This window comes from Phascolarctos cinereus, unplaced genomic scaffold (assembly GCF_003287225.1).
Source record: "Phascolarctos cinereus isolate Bilbo 61053 unplaced genomic scaffold, phaCin_HiC Scaffold_9;HRSCAF=440, whole genome shotgun sequence".
Taxonomy (NCBI): domain Eukaryota; kingdom Metazoa; phylum Chordata; class Mammalia; order Diprotodontia; family Phascolarctidae; genus Phascolarctos; species Phascolarctos cinereus.
Genome location: NW_027556402.1, coordinates 188,617,550 through 188,623,524, shown reverse-complemented (window position 1 = coordinate 188,623,524; position 5,975 = coordinate 188,617,550).

Here is a 5,975-nt window from a genome sequence, read left to right as displayed (position 1 = left end):
TGCATGGAAAGATGATATTTATAACTCATGAGACCTTTGTCAGTATTAAGGTAGTTGGAGGAGAAAAATTATATGTATGTGTAGATAGATAGATAGATAGATAGATAGATAGATAGATAGATAGATAGATAGATAGATATAGATATATATATGTATATAGATATAGATAGATAGAGGGCACAGGGTAGTTGAAGATGAAGGGGTCATATCTGGAGAATAAAATTAAGGGGTGAGAGAGGATTATACTAGGAGAAGGAGAAAGGAAGAGATAGAATGGGGTAAATTATCTCACAAAAAAACAGAAAAGAAAAGGCTGTTACAGTGGAGGAAAAACAAGGGAAGGTGAGAGAGAATGAGTGAATCTTATTCTCATAGGATTTAGCTTAAGGAGAGAATAACATACACACTCAATTGGGTATGGAAATCTATCTTAACCTACAGGAAAATAGGGGGAGAAGGGGACAAGAGAGCAGAGGAATGATAGAGAGGAGGGCAGATTGGAAAAGGGGGTAATCAGAAGCAAACCCTTCTGAGGAGGGACAGGGTCAAAAGAAAGAATAGAATAAATGGGTGGTGGGATAGGATTAAGGGAAATAGAGTTATTTTTTCACAACATGACTGCTATGAAAGTGTTTTGCATAACTGCACATGTATAATCTATATTGAGTTGCTTGCCTTTTCAATGAGAGTGGGTGGGGAGGGAGGAAGGGAGAAAATTTGGAACTCAAAGTTTTAAAAACACATGTTTAAAAAAAAAGTTTTCACAAGCAACTGGGAAATAAGAAATACAGGAAATGGGGTACAGAAATCTATCCTGCCCTACAGGAAAGTAGAAGCGGAAGGGGATAAGAGAGGTGGGAGAGAGATAGAAGGGAGGGCAGACTAGGGGAAGGGATATTCAGAATCCATGCCATCTCAGGGTAGGGGTGGGGCAAGATGGGGTGAAAATTTGGAACTCAAAATCTTGTGGAAGTAAATGTTGAAAACTAAAAATAAATAAAATATACATTATTACATAAAAAAAGAAATTTTATTCTGAGAAGGGGTACATAGTTTTATTAGACTGCCAAATGGGCCCATGGCACTAAAAAACTAAAAAAAAAATTTAAAAAAGGAAAGGAAAGCAAAGAAAGGTTAAGAATCCCTGCTGTAGGTTATGGCCCATGAATTGAACCTTGAAGAAACTGGGTCAACTATTATAAAATAATAATAAGAGCACTTCAAGAGATCTGGAATCATCAGGGTGAGTCCTCTGCCTACATGCGAATGACATCCCATTCTTATTCCCTCTTTTTTTTTTTTTTTGCTTTTTGGTGAAGCAATTGGGGTTAAATGACTTGCCCAGGGTTACACAGCTAAGTGTCAAGCATCTGAGGCCAGATTTGAACTCAGGGCCTCCTGACTCCAGGGCTGGAACTGTATCCACTGAGCCACCTAGCTGCCCCTATGACCCCTCTGTGATTCTTTATCTATATCTTTCCATTAACTGTGCAATATACAGTATCAATCTAAGATAAGAATATAATTGGGGGAGTCAGGACTGGTGTGGGGAGAGGGGAAGTTGTGTGTTTGGCAAGGAGGTCATGGCTCCCAGGGCATTAGAAGCTTTCCTCTAGGTTTTATTTGATGGATGGACTTGTGCAGTCTACCTCTCCCCTCTTGTCACACAACCAGCCCAGCCCATCACCTTTTCTGTAGTTCATGTATCTTCTTTATTCCAGAGGTATCAAACACATGGCTGGGCCTACTATATTTGGAGTGAGGCCTGAACCACATTAAAATGTAACTGGAAAAGATTGAACAAAATAGATAAAAATACAGTAGGACATAGATAATGTGAATGTGTGATTTTCTAAATTAATACATGCTGAGCAAGGGATCCTTATGTACAGTTTAGTGGCCCCTGTTAATATTTGAATTGGAAACCACTGCTTTATACTACTTCTGTTGAACAATTTCTCATTGTTAATATGCTGAAGAGAGAGAGAAGGAGAAAGGGAGGGATGGAGGGAGGGAGAGGAAGAAGGCACAAGTTTTATTATTTTGATTATGCTGACAGGTTGAATGACTCATCCAATAGCTAGGCAGAGCTAAGAACCACTGTCACTTCTTTCCCTACCTGGTCTCCTTCTCCCCATCCCTATTTACATAGTCATGCTTCTGTCCTTGACAAGGCCCATCACTCAGGGCTTCTCCTTGTACTCCTTGTATTTCATTTTATATGTTTCTGAAAAGGGGTGCATAGGCTTCACGAGACTGACTGCCAGAGGGATACATGATACATACAAAAAGGTTAACTTTTGCTGTTCTTCAGCTCTTCACATCATTTAAACCCGCTTCCCTCAGGTAGCTGCCATGCTGGAAAGGATTTGAAAGCTTGATTTCGAGTCAAGGATAATGACTGAAATGCACAAAGGAAATGACTGAGCAACAATAACTACAGGTACACTCCTCCTTAGAGAAGGAGTAGCACATTAACTTGGGGAAGGTGACCCAACTCAAAGGAATGAATCTCCAAAGGTGAAATTTCTAGCTTTACCAACTGATAGATGTAGAGAATGCTTTTGAACAGGAATAAATGCTCAATTCCCCAAGACACCCTTATAACATTGATATGGACTCTGCAGTGAATATTTATTTGCACTTGTGATGGGAATGGAAATTTTGGGAAAGTACATTTTCTAGGTCTCAATTGCTTCTGTAAGATAGGGACAATTATAATATCTTCTTAAACAATGAATTTTTTTCAAATGAAGATTTGCCTTCTTTTTCTTCTACTTCCCCTCTTCCATTAAGAAAGTAAGAAAACACATATAATAAATGTGTAGTCAAGCAAAACAAATTCCCAAATTGGCTGTATCCAAAAAGTCTCAATTTGAACTCTGAGACCATCTCTTCTCTGTTATCAGGAGATAGGCAGCATATTTCATTATTAATAGTCTGGAATTTTAGTTGGCTGTTGTGTTAATCAAAGAGTCCCCAAGCCCTCCAGAGTAGTTTGTCCTTAAAATGTTTTAGGGACAATCATGATATTGCCTGTCCTTTGTTTTCAAAGAGAACCAATGACATAACAGGGTAATGTCCTAACTTGCTTGTGAATTGGATTTGAGTGAGGCAGAATTATGAAAAGTCATCATCCTTACTTTCTCTCCCAGAGTCATCCAAGTCAAGTGACAAGACAAAAGAAGTAAAAATGACTGTCGATAGCCTGGGATGGAGTGGATGACCTTGGCATCTTCCATGTCTTAACTGCAGAGCTAAGACTAAGAGTATATAGTGGGGAAGGAAGAAAGGGAGGCTAGTGCCGTTATAGGGTGCAGTATGTAAGTAGCATGGTAAGGTATAGCTGCTGGACTAGTACAAGGGACATCTCTTTATCAGATCCATTTATGTTTTAGGAATCCACTTATTTTACACCTTGCTCACCCTGGCACCTAGAGATTGATTTTGAAATGTTGGCTCTAGTGTATTAATATGGAAGACTCAAAGCCTCCAGTGGATACTAACACACTTGTGTCTTATCCAAGGCACTCAAATACTACATTCAGGCTTTGCTGACAGATAGTTGCTTTTTTTGGCTTTGATGCAAGATAATAAAAAAAAAAAAGAACTGTCCAAGGTGGAATGGAAAATCTTGAAAAGTAGCTCCCACTTTCTGGGTATATGGTGAGGTGGCTTCTGGTCTAAGTCTGCACTGTAATACCTATAATATGAAAATATCAATTATTAATGAATAGTCAACTACAGATATAAAGATAGGTAGGTGGTGCAGTGGATAGAGCACTGGGCCTAGAGTCAGGAAGATGTGAGTTCAAATCTAGCCTCAGCTACTTAGTAGCTGTGTGACTCTGGGCATTTTACTTAACCTTGTTTGCCTCAGTTTCTTCATCAGTAATAAAAAAAATGAGCTGAAGAAGGAAATGGCTAACTCCTCCAGTTTCTTGACAAAGAAAATCTCAAATTGGGTCATAAACAATCAGACACAATTGAAACGACTAAACGATGACAACTACAGGTATCCAACTGAATAGCTATAAAGTTGACTTTAGGAGTAAAGGCGTATTATGATTCTTGGATCTGGATACCTCTGTCTAACTACCAGACATTCCAAACTACTCATTCCAAATCCTTCCCTATCAACCTCTTGAGAAGTCAACATTTGTTTCCTAGAGACTAGGTGGCACAAAGGCTAGAATGCCAGATCCTGAGTCAGGAAGGCCCAAGTTCAAATCCTGCCCCAGATGCTTACTGGCTGTATGACCCTAGGCAAGTCACTCAACCATTCTCATCCTCAGTTTCTCCATCTATAAAATAAGGATAATAATAACAGCACCTACCTCAAGGGGTAGTAGTGAGGTTCAAGTGAGATAAGTGTTTTGAAAACCTTAAAGTGCCAGATAAATGTTAGCTACTATTTCTAACTAGTTTATACTCCCATGCCTGAGAAAGTTCTGGTTGCCATCAGGACAAACTTTCTCTTGTAGGCCATAGCTCCTACTGAAGATCATAAGACCTTCCCACCAGGCTCATAAGCATCCCAGACATCATTTTAGCCTCTCTTGACCCTTTGCCAAACACACACATCCCTTTCTCCCTCTCTTCATTATCCTGTCTAGTTATTCTCCAGGCCAGATTTAGACTGAATATCAACCTTATAAAAAGCCAATGTTATCCAAAGCAGGGTTGTGATCATTTTAAGGGACAAGGCTCACAAAAGATAATTGAAAAGATTACCCTGCTGTGGAATAGAACTGTGTCTGAGCTGCCCAAATTTATGGCCCATAATTCCCACTTCAAGAGCTTTTATTAGAATTTGAAGAATGGTTCGCCAACTTTGGCCTCCTTCCCCAGTGGGTGTTATGATTTAACCACCACTAGCCATGCAAATTAGTACCAGTCTGCAAGCCCAGGGCCTCCACAGAATCACACAGAAAATCAGAAAAACATTGCACAGTGGTATACTAGTATACAGTACAGTATTTTTCATGCTAGAAGCATTATCTCTGAGATTAAGGTGAATTATTCCTCTATATTTCTTGGAAATAGGATGCCAAGTCAATTCAACTGAATAAATATTCATTGACTACTATGTGTAAAGCTTTATGCTATGAGCTGGAGATGCAAAGAAGAAAAACCAACCTAGGGGAGAGGTAGATATGATAAGTGAATAAATAAGTATGATAAAGTGCTGGATATGGAGTCCAGAAAACCTGAGTTCAAATCTTCCCCCAAATACTTTCTAGCTGTGATCCTAGGCGAGTGACTTAGCTTCACTCTCCTCTTCTGTAAAAAGAGGAATATAATAACGCCTACCTCACAAGGCAGTGTTGTCAGGTTCAAATGAAATCATATTTGAAAAAGCATTTTGTAAACCTTAAAGCACTATGAATTAACTATTATATTATTATAAGGTAGGGTATGATAGGAGCATGAAGAAGGGAGTAAGACAAAATGGTCTTAGAAAGACCTTCCTTGGTCACAATGACCTTGGTCACATGGACTTTCTCTGGGCTTCAGTTTCCCTCTCTTTACAGTGAGGGGAGCATAGCAGGTGATCTCTCAGGTTTCTTCCATCTCTAAAGCATGTGATCTTATGTTGTCCTGGTTGTTGTTGTTGTTGTTGTTGTTATAGTTGTTGTTTTCAAATTCTTAGCAAGATGGACCAGGGAAGAGTCTATGGAAGAGACAGCACCTGAGCCAATCCCTGAAGGAAGACAGGGATTCAATATAAGGACAAGAGGAAGAAGAAGATAGGAGATCAGAGAAGAGCCAACTTTTATTGGAATTGATTACTGTGTAATCAACAGAACTGCTTACTGTGATGAGGCTAGAAAAATTGGGTTGTCAAGTTGTGGAAAGCTGGGCTAGAGAAATGCCATAGATAGAATCACAGGATGTTAGGCTCAGGATGGACCTTAGAGAGCTCATCCAGTCCAGTTATTTTGCAGAGGAGGAAACTGAGTCTCAGAGAGGGA